Source organism: Silene latifolia, chromosome Y (genome assembly GCF_048544455.1).
Source record: "Silene latifolia isolate original U9 population chromosome Y, ASM4854445v1, whole genome shotgun sequence".
NCBI lineage: Eukaryota > Viridiplantae > Streptophyta > Magnoliopsida > Caryophyllales > Caryophyllaceae > Silene > Silene latifolia.
The window spans coordinates 428,812,663-428,823,020 of NC_133538.1; the positions used below are offsets into that span (position 1 = coordinate 428,812,663).

At 38.3% G+C, this 10,358-nt stretch overlaps 1 long non-coding RNA gene across 1 annotated transcript; it reads right to left on the reverse strand.

Annotated features, from left to right (window-relative positions):
• Positions 1-3,828: 3,828 nt before the first annotated feature.
• On the reverse strand, positions 3,829-4,478 carry LOC141626690 (uncharacterized). The gene is made up of 3 exons (XR_012536280.1): positions 4,337-4,478; positions 4,119-4,211; positions 3,829-4,033 (listed from the first exon to the last, which is right to left on the reverse strand). It is a non-coding gene; the product is annotated as an uncharacterized LOC141626690 (long non-coding RNA).
• Positions 4,479-10,358: the final 5,880 nt, after the last annotated feature.

Here is a 10,358-nt window from a genome sequence, read left to right on the forward strand (position 1 = left end):
GAGGTGCACCCTCGACTGAGTGGAGTCACTTGTGGAGTGGCTTCACGCCCTTGATTCGCCCTCTGTGGAACCCGCCACAGAAGGGGATGTGCACATTAAGGAACATGCGTTATCGCTCGGATAAGATGAGCGGGACTTAGGTGGGAACGGATGCGGTCCCTCACTGGCGGTGTGGAATACTTGTTGCGACGGGTATTCTGGCAGGACTACACACTTTAGTGTGTAGTCAGGTGTGTGGAGTTATGTGGAGAATTGGATGATTGTGTACTGTATCTTCTGTATTGTTTTTGTGTAATCAGTAACTGACCCCATTTAAATGTTTTGAAAACTGTGGTGATCCATTCGGGTATGGTGAGCAATTATTTAGCAGGTATGAGATGATGCACATGAGATAGCTGGGTTGAGTTGCCACGAGATGTCTAGAAGTCTTCCGCTGTGTCTTAAACATTTATTTATTTCATTTGAGTTAGCTTTTGGGAACAATTGTATTTATTTTAACAATTTTGGTTTTGGACTTGTATCGCTTTAATTATATTTAATAAAGTACGTTTCGTTATTATCTATTTGATATACATTGACTCGGGTAACCGAGATGGTAGCACTTTCCACTACTACATTTAGATTCTATAGCAACACTTTGCTATTGTTGCATAATGTCATATAAATGTTGCAATAGAGTTTATGCAACACTTAATCAAGTGCTACATCAGGTCTTGTTGCATTAGGTCATTGCAACGCTTAATGCAACACTTTTTAATCTGAAGCAACACTATTGAAAAGTGTTGCATTGGTCATGTTTATGCAACGCTTTTTCAATTGCAAAGGCAACATTTTATATCTTCTAATGCAACATTTCTTATGTAAAAAAAGCAACACTTCCTGAAGTAATGCAATACTTTTCATGTTGATAAGCAACACTTATATGAAATTAATGCAACATTTTTATTTGGAAACGCAACACTGGTTACGTCCCAAAACAACACTTATAATAAACAAATGCAACACTAATTTATTCAAAAACAATACTTAATAAAGTGCAACGACATAAGGACTTGTAAGGCACGCAACAATTGTAATTCTCTCTAATTGTGCATTCAATTGATTCAGTCTCAAAAATATATGTCAATTACATTTCAAAAAAGGATCAAAAGTAGAACTTCGATCGCAAATATTCAATTATTTAACTAAAACAAATATAACAAATGTTTAAATAGAACAAATAATAATTGTTAACGACTATTTGAAAGCTACTAATTATAAGTCTTCATTCTTGTATTGTGAGCATATATATGTTGCCAACCGACAAAAATCAACCCATCATCATTGTTAATACCTCAAATGCAACCTGTAACATAAAAAATAGAACATTATTAGATTTGAGGATTCAAAGGCTCAATAAGCATAGATGATACGTCACACTTAATTATCACGAAATAATAAATAATGCATTAAAGAACAACTAATTAACAAGGACCCGTCACAAAATACCCGTCGCAAGATCCGACCCGTCACAAGGGACGACCTGCGATGGGCAAGAGCATTACTAAAGAAAGCTATTACTAGGCCACTGTCAACCAACACAATTATTAGGTAAACACACTCACAAAGAATAAGATAATAAGCCATAGAAATTCAAAGAAAATGTAAGGAAATTGCAGGGAAGAAACCAAACCAAAGCGTTCAGCAATTACGTCAATTTTGAAATACAAGTGTCCTGTCAATTACTAAATGCACATAACTACCAAGTTTCAATTATATTATCAAAATTATATTCACATTAAACAGTAAGTGAGTAGGAAACAACGCTCTCATTTCTGCATCAAAAGCAAAGAAGAGTGACCGACAAAGCAGATGCTAGATATTACCGAGCATGCCTCAGAGTAAATTGGAGTAAATTGTAGTTGTGACAAAATTAAGAGGAATATATATACACATGTTCACCTCAGAATTCACATCAGCTAAAACAGTTGTATTTGAGGTTTCCAGTAAACACACTCACAGCCGACGCACTAGGGACACCAGCTGCAGGAATATATATACACATGTTGTTTTATATAGATGGGGGTCTGGATAAACTATCCTAAACCTACTGCAGCCAGCAACTACTAACTGTATCCAGCAGAACGCATTTTTCGACAACAATTTAAGAAAGCAACTATTACTGGAGAAAATTAGAGACAAAAAGAAAATTAAGTGGACAAGGGGACAAGTCGTAAGTTACATACCTATCCGAAAGATTAAAACCCATATTATGATGTAAATACTGCACTTCAAGGCTAAAGAAGCTATTATCAATGCATAACGAGTTGTGTAAGACAAACAGATAACACAAACAGATCAACAAAGGAAATTAGTTTCAGGATTCAAATGTTAAAAAACACTAGCGCTGGTATAGTATTCTAGCAGATGAAAATTACTTAAGAACTTCAACTGACTATATCATTACACAACAGTTACCCTATACTTGCACCTTGCAGTCCAAATTTGCTTTTTAAGAAGCTAAATCGATGGCAAAGACAAAGAAAATAAAGATGACACAGACATAGATGGTAGTTTTCTCTCCAAAAGTGAGATTGCTCTTGAACCAACAATGTTATTATACTCCCTGAACATAATGATCAAAGAGCCCGAATATGTCCGACCACCCAAAGCCGATACAAACGTCCATGACTATACAAAGATTTCAAAAATAGCAAAATGATCTGTCTAACAGGAAAACACTAATGCGGATAAACCAAATGTTAGTTTGACCCGTCACTTTTGGAGCCATACCCTAGCTCCACCACTGTAACAGAGTAACAGGACAGTTAAGGATACGAATCATCGAATCCATATCAGACCAACCAATCTCACACTTCTCCTAACATAGACAAAGCGAAACTTGCAAGACAAAGCAGAGGACGAGACGAGTACATGAAAAGGCATATATTGTGATTTTAACCCTTGTGTGACAAATATCTCTCCATTCTACTCTCAACCTTTCACACTTGTTTAATCAAAATTTTGTTATGAAGATGTGTCTCAAAACCCACATCCTCATTTAAGGACATAGTTTCCATTTCTCAAAATTTGAATCTAGCAAACTCCAAGTCTTTGAGACTAAGATATGTACCTATGTCGTGCACGCATATCCGAATCCAAATAAGGTAGCATAGGATAAATCAATGCCCACAGCACAAAGATACCACGAAATCTTAAACAAAGCAATCACAAGCACATTTCTCACAATTTTGAAGCTGTGAACATAAAATTACTCCTAATTATACCATTACAAAGAGTCCCAAACCCTAGAAAAGTTAAATTAAGAAACAAAGACAGATAAAACAGAAAGTGAAATTGCTTAGAAGTTGAAATTGAACTAAAGCAACAATAACCCGTATGCACACCAACTCGCTCGAATGAACAATGAAGGAATATATATACCTCATGTTAAGTACTCCTTGACAACATCCGGAGGTAGTCTTCCAATTATCTTTGTCGATTTTGGTCTCTCATTAACTCTCTTTCATTTTCAATATCTTTTTGCATGCTTTCTAACTCCGCCTTCTTCTTGAGATGTTCTGCTTCATGTTCTTTGATTCGTTTACTCATTTCGCAGTCCATGTCTTTTCGCCAATCTTCACGTAGAGTAGTTTTCAAAGACTCCAAAACCTCCACTGGAACCACATAAGAGGGTTGTGTACCATTCACCTCCTTCAACCTTTTATTAGACACACCACTACCAAATAATCTCGACGTAGTCATATTCCTTGCCCATGACATGCAAAAAGGGGTCATTGGGCATTCTCCATCATCAGGTACATAATTTTTCATGTTTGCCTATAATTAGACTTATGATTAGACTTTCACTCGTCAAAAAAATTTTGAATGCATCAGAATAATTATAATGAGCCAACCAGAAAATTAATTAACTTACTATCTTTCCTTCTGTATCATCATACGGCTCTTTATACTTTTTTCCAATTTTTCTTGCACGAGTATGCTCAAACAATTTAGCAAGAGAAGGTGGCTCTTTGTCTGGATTTTCATTTTTCTGTAAAATGAGAAATAGCATAATATATACTTCGGTAAAAATGATCTATCTATAGTTCATAACTGATGACATCTATTTAAATTACCAGTTCCTCTCGTATAATTGCAAAACTTTTTGGCCCAGCCGTGTGCATATTTTTTTGAGCCAACCGACGATCACGGTTACGAGAGCATCGTTGCTGCACATTAGATAAATGCATAGAAATAGTGAACCACACTTGCGTAATTAAAGACGAATTATATATATATATACAGCCAAGAACATTATGAGTTATAAATTCAAGTATAAGGAGATGAATATCACCTTCTCAGACTTTTTTTTCCATGTGGCAAGTAATTTTAGAAAGTCCTCATCAGGAACTAGTTTAGATCTATTTCGCCACCTACTTTTATCATCTTTATAGCGGTAGAAATGCTTTCTCTTGAAACGACATTTGTGGACTCTCCATGCATCTCTAATAGTCTTCATTACCCGTCTTTACCTTCATCCTGTACTATATATTTTCCCTGCATAGAATATAACGGTTTTGTACAATTTTGAAAAATAAAATAATGAAGGCGCTACTGAATTCAAGTAAGCTATAATTAAAAGGAGGCATACCAAGATATAATCCCACAGTTTATCTTTGTTAGGGACTTTCCGCCAAGAGTCAAAGACTAAGGGTACATAGTCATAATCCCGAGCTAATGTACCTAAAAAACGAGAAAATTCACCTACAATGTCTTGCTTCTCCAATATGGGACCAATTGGTTGCCCAAACTCATTTAGAATGATGGCCACCCTTTTCTCCAACGGTCGCGTGTGTACATGGTGTAACATTGTTGGTCCTCTTGTACCGCCTTCCAAGATAGCTACAAGCAATATATAATTAAATATCCATATAATATACAAAATATTTTTATATATGTAATATAAAAAAAAATACAAGAAATAAACTAATATTAATTTACCATCTAGTTCAAGATCTTGAATATCCAAGTTTATTTCCTCACTCTCATCTTCAGGATATTCCTCTTCAGAGCTATGTGTCTCGCCTTCAGTACTACTATCAGTTAATGGATCTCCTCCAAAACATGCTGCTATAAGTTCATCTCGTTCGGCTTGAGATGAATTTTCGTAGTGAACTGCATTTTTTTAATAAGTTGAATGAAAAAACTAAATAGTGTAAAGGATGATAATTATAAAATTAAAATATCTTACCCTACACATTATGATATGGTACAGTTACCTCCTATCGTATCTCCCTGAGTAGGCGAAGGCTGGATATAAGTTTCATGCGTCTTTGAGCCAATGTTTAAGTCTTCTCTGGTAGGGGTGAAATGTGATGATTGACCAAAATCGAATCATTTCTTTTTCTTTTTGCATCTGGTTTCTCATCAAGATCATGTCAGCCATAGTCATGTTTCTCCTCACATTGATTTCCCCTGTCTGATCTTTGTCAAGGTGTTGCCGGAGCTCGAACAGTTGTTGGTTTTTGTTAGCTTGACATTGATTTCTCAATCTAGTCACTGACCTAGGTTTTTGTTAGCTTAAAAATGATAAAAACAATTGAAATAGTTGTATCATACCTTTCGACAAATCCCAATCAGAAAATGACTTCAATCCAAATAATATGACTTCACCGGGTTTCGACAGAATCCAATCAAAGTTGAGATTGAGTGAAGAAGAGAGGGTGGAATTGAACGAATGAATGAGAAAGGAAAAGAGACCATCGAATGAATGAAGAAGAGAGCGCCCTTGTGAGATTGAATGAATGAATGAATTGAGGCGGTGATGGATAACTATTACAGTGAATGAATGAATGTGTTGGCGCCGCAAAATGTGTTTTTTAATTTTTAATTTTTCATTTTTCATTTTTCATTTCACAATACTTAAGCGGTAAAATCAACAAGTTAAAAAATTTTTAGGGTATATATTACTTATGTGACAAAAGTGTTGCTCAAGTGTTGCTACAAAATGCAACATTTGTATAAGACCGTTGCATTTACGGTAATACATTGCAACACTTATATTAAAGTGTTGCTCTATGTAAGTAAAAGCAACATTTATAAATTAAGCGTTGCTTAATTAACTGAAAATTGCAACACAAACCGTAAGTGTTGCACACGAAATGTTGCATTAGGTTTATTTTGTAGTAGAATTCATGCCTTAAGTGGTCCTGGTAAGGCACTTGGAGTATGGGGATGTTACAAAGTGGTATCAGAGCGACGATTTTGAAACTTGTAACTAATGAAGCTAATGAATCTAGAGAGTCAAAATAAAATGAACCCGGGTAGGAGTTGTTAGGAGCTAATGCAAAGACTTAGGAGACGTCCTAAAGTCGCGATTTCGCCCTACAACTTTGAACCGGTCATTATGGGGTGTGTCTGGGGATCGCTATGTGTTTATTTAAGTTACGTTGCATATCTATGTTAGAATGTGTTGTATGAATCGGTGGATGAATGCATGTGGAGTATGGTCAATGTGGTGGCGAGAGGTGAGTAAGTAGCATGATTATATGTTGCTATGAAAACGGAATTGCATGGTAATTAATTTATGATGTGGCTTAATAGAAACATGTGAAATAGGATGTTGTTTGTGGTATATATATTATACATATAGTTTTACATATATATAATTGTGGTGGAAAGTAGTTGAGTTGAGCAGGCGGGTAGTATACGAGTCAGCATGACTCGATTGAGTGGGAGGCACTCGATCGAGTAGGTGAGGGACTCTATCGAGTGGGTGTAACTCGGTCGAGTGGGGTGTATATCATTTCTGGACAATGTGTTGTTTTTAGGCACTCGATCGAGTAAGTAGAGGGACTCGATCGAGCGAGGTCAACTCGATCGAGTAAGTATATGGCTCGATCGAGTGAGGTTTTTGAGGCATTCTGGTCAGGTTCTGGAGTCGAGGCACTCGATCGAGTAAGTGGGCAACTCGATCGAGTGGATTGAGAGCTCGGTCGAGTATGTTCTGCTCAGGTCGTTTACGTGTTTGAGTTATGGGATGTGTGTTTATGTTTACCTCTTCTCTTATATAGTTCAAAGATGCCGCCGAAGAGAACCGCGTTGTATGCTAGGGCTGAGATGATGAGTATTGATGAGATAGCTAAGATGCTAGAGCATCAAGACGCGCTTACAGATGCCTTAAAGAAGTTTGGGAAGGATAAGGAGGCTGGGGTGGATTTTGCTAAGATAAGCATCAACATCGCTCGTTTCAACCCAAAAGAGTATATGGGTACAAGTGCGCTAATCTTGCTTGATAATTGGCACAAAGAGATGGAGAATATTCTGAATGTGGTGCATTGCCCTGAGGATTTTAGAGTAGAACAAGCTGTGTTCTACTTGAGAGATGCGGTCGGGGAATGGTGGGATAAGGTGAGGGAGAGTGTCTTAGATCTGTATGTGAGACAGGGGAAGTCGGCTATACCTTGGGATGAGTTCAAGAGAGCTATGCGTCGAGAGTTTGTGCCGGAACATGTCCGTAGTAAGTTGAGATAGGAGTTTGATGATGATTTCAAGATGACTTCGGATATGACAGTGGCTGAGTACTATCACAAGTTCAATGAGAAGTCTAGGTACGCAGAGGATATGGGGCTGAGTCAGGAGAACTTAGCATTGAGGTTTGAGAAGGGTCTGACATATAAGATTATGGAAAAGTTACCGGCTAGGGTCCTTACAGATGTTAAGGAGGTGTATGAGAGAGCGGGAAGAACTGGGAGATTGGTGGAGATGGCTAAGGAGAATAGGGAGAGAGGTTCCGAGAAGAGGAAGGCTGAGAGTGAGGGTGGTGGTCAGTCCAATTATAAGAGGGGTGGCCATAACCAGGCAAGGGCTTATTCGTCGGGATCGGGCTTTAGTGGTGGAGTTTCTTTTGGCCGTGGACGAGGTGGTGGCAGTATCAGCTGAGGGATATCTTGCTTTAACTTTGGCGGTATGGGGCACAAGAGATATGAGTGCTCCAGTGCTGTGGGCAGGGGTTTCCAGAGACCATCACAGAAGAGTTTCTCTCAGGGTCCGTCTCACAGTCATGCTAGTAACAGGCCGGCTGGGTCATTGAACAATCAGGGTGGTCAGAGTAACAACAACGCTGGGGCTAACCGCAATGGCGGTAATTCATATCAGAGACCGGCAACGAATAACAACCAGGGGTCGGCTGCTAAGCCGTCTACTTCTGCTAGTACTGTCAAGGGAGGTGGACCGAAGACCAGTGGTAAGCTTTTCATGATGGATAAGAAGGCAGCTGAGGATGATGCTCATGTAATCACGGGTACCTTTCTTGTTAATGGAGTCTTTACCTTTGTTTTGTTTGATTCGGGGGCGTCACATTTGTTTGTATCATCGAGTCATGCTAAGCTTTTGGGTTTGAGAGAGTTTGAGTTTGTAAAAGATGAAGTTTTTATACCATCGGGTGAGTCTGTATCTTGTGGGAGGTTATATAAGGGTGTATCTATGATAGTTGGGCAGGTTGACCTTTGATGCGTGTCTTTTATATGATGTTTTACATCCCTTTTTACACGCATTTCAGAGCTCATTCATGTAGTTTATGCTGCATTTCTCCCTATTTCCGTCTACTTCCGTATTTTGTACATTATTGCAGAAATGTGAAGAATCCAGCGGAAATCAAGCTAAATCCGTCCCCGAGTATCCTGCATTGCATGTGACGAGAATTATTTGCTTAAGGAACGAGCTCGGTGCGCACTCCAAGGCCCAAAATACAAGTCCACGTGTTTTAAGAAGTCAAGTAGCAGCTCAAGTAGTCGATCGACCATCACCCTCGGTCGATCGACCAATGTTCGGTTCCGAAAGCTCTTGTTTGTTTGAGGAGCGATCGATCGACCATCCTATCGATCGATCGACCAGATTACTATTCCAGACGTGAATTAAAAGACCGTGAATCTTGAAACCCGTGAAGTTTAGGTTTTGGAATAATTGTTACGCTTGTTTGCTATATAACGTAACACAAACTTTCAGTTTAGGGATCGGAATTTTTATCTAAGTTTCATACAAGAACCTTGATTTTTGTTCATTCGAGTAATTAGGGTTTGGAACATCGTTTTAGCATTGGATTTCTGTTCTTGTTCGTAATCTTTCCTCTGAAATCTCGGTATTCTTTCTCGCCTAATTACGCTTTATTGCTTTATTTTCATCATTAGTATAGATTTGGTAGTTAGTATCCCAAAGCCAATTATCGCATTATCGCTATTCGTTATCTACTTTAAGCATGAATTCAGTAATCGTTATTAGTTTTATTGTTGTTTTTACCCTTAGCATGAGTAGCTAATTCTATAGTGCTAGGATGTAGGCGATTTATGGCATAGGCGGCAATAGATCATACACGATCGTCTCGCGTGTTGGTCGATCGATCGACATTGTAGGTCGATCGACCGACCTCGTAGGGTTTTATATTCGTTTTAGTTGTTTTAATGTTGTATTTAACAAATCGAATGCATGCGACCAGTTAGATACCTTTTTTATGACTGACCCATTAGATCGAAAGATAGGAAAAGTTATTTGACCATCAACTAAATCGACTAAACTGTGTTAAGATCGAAAGATAGATATAGTTTAGACCGTTAGTCACTTTTCAGGACGAAAGTTAGTATTAGTGACATTAGGGACCTATAGCGAGATCGAAAGATGCTATTTGTTAAGAGTGGACCGAGAGGACCTCTTTATCTCCCGCCTTACCCGTGTTTGATTCAGGACCGACTTAGTTTGTCAGCCCAAAACTATAATGAACCGACCATCCTAGTACCCTTCTTTTATCTGTTTAAATCGTTTATTTAGTTTATTATCTTTATTCACTTTTAGTTGTAGACCAATTCAATTCAACCCCCACAATAGTTACCTCGATCAACATAAATCAACTAAAATTTACATCCGCCTCCTTTTGGTTCGACCACGTTACCACTAGCCTAGGTTAGTCTTAATAGGAATTATAAATTTTATCTTTGGTACTCACAACGACGGGTATCAAATTTTGGCGCCGTTCTTGTCAGGGAGGCAATAGTCCTAATTTTAGTTGTTTTTATTTTTAGTCTTTCTTAGTTTAAGGGACTTCTGTTCCTTAAACTTTTCTTATATTCTTTTTGTAGTTTCCTCTTATGCGCAGGTCACAGGGTGGTAAACTAGTGCCATTTGACCCTGAGATAGAGAAATCTTTGCGCGAGTTGAGACGAACACAAAGAGTACTACCGACAGAGGAAGAGCTGAGTACTCTGTCAAGCTATTACGAGCACAATCTGTTCGAAGAAGACCCACAGTCTTCACCCGTTTCCACTTCTTTAGCCGAGACAGTTACTTCTCCTGAAATTCCAGTCATGGCCGAGGAAGCGAGTATA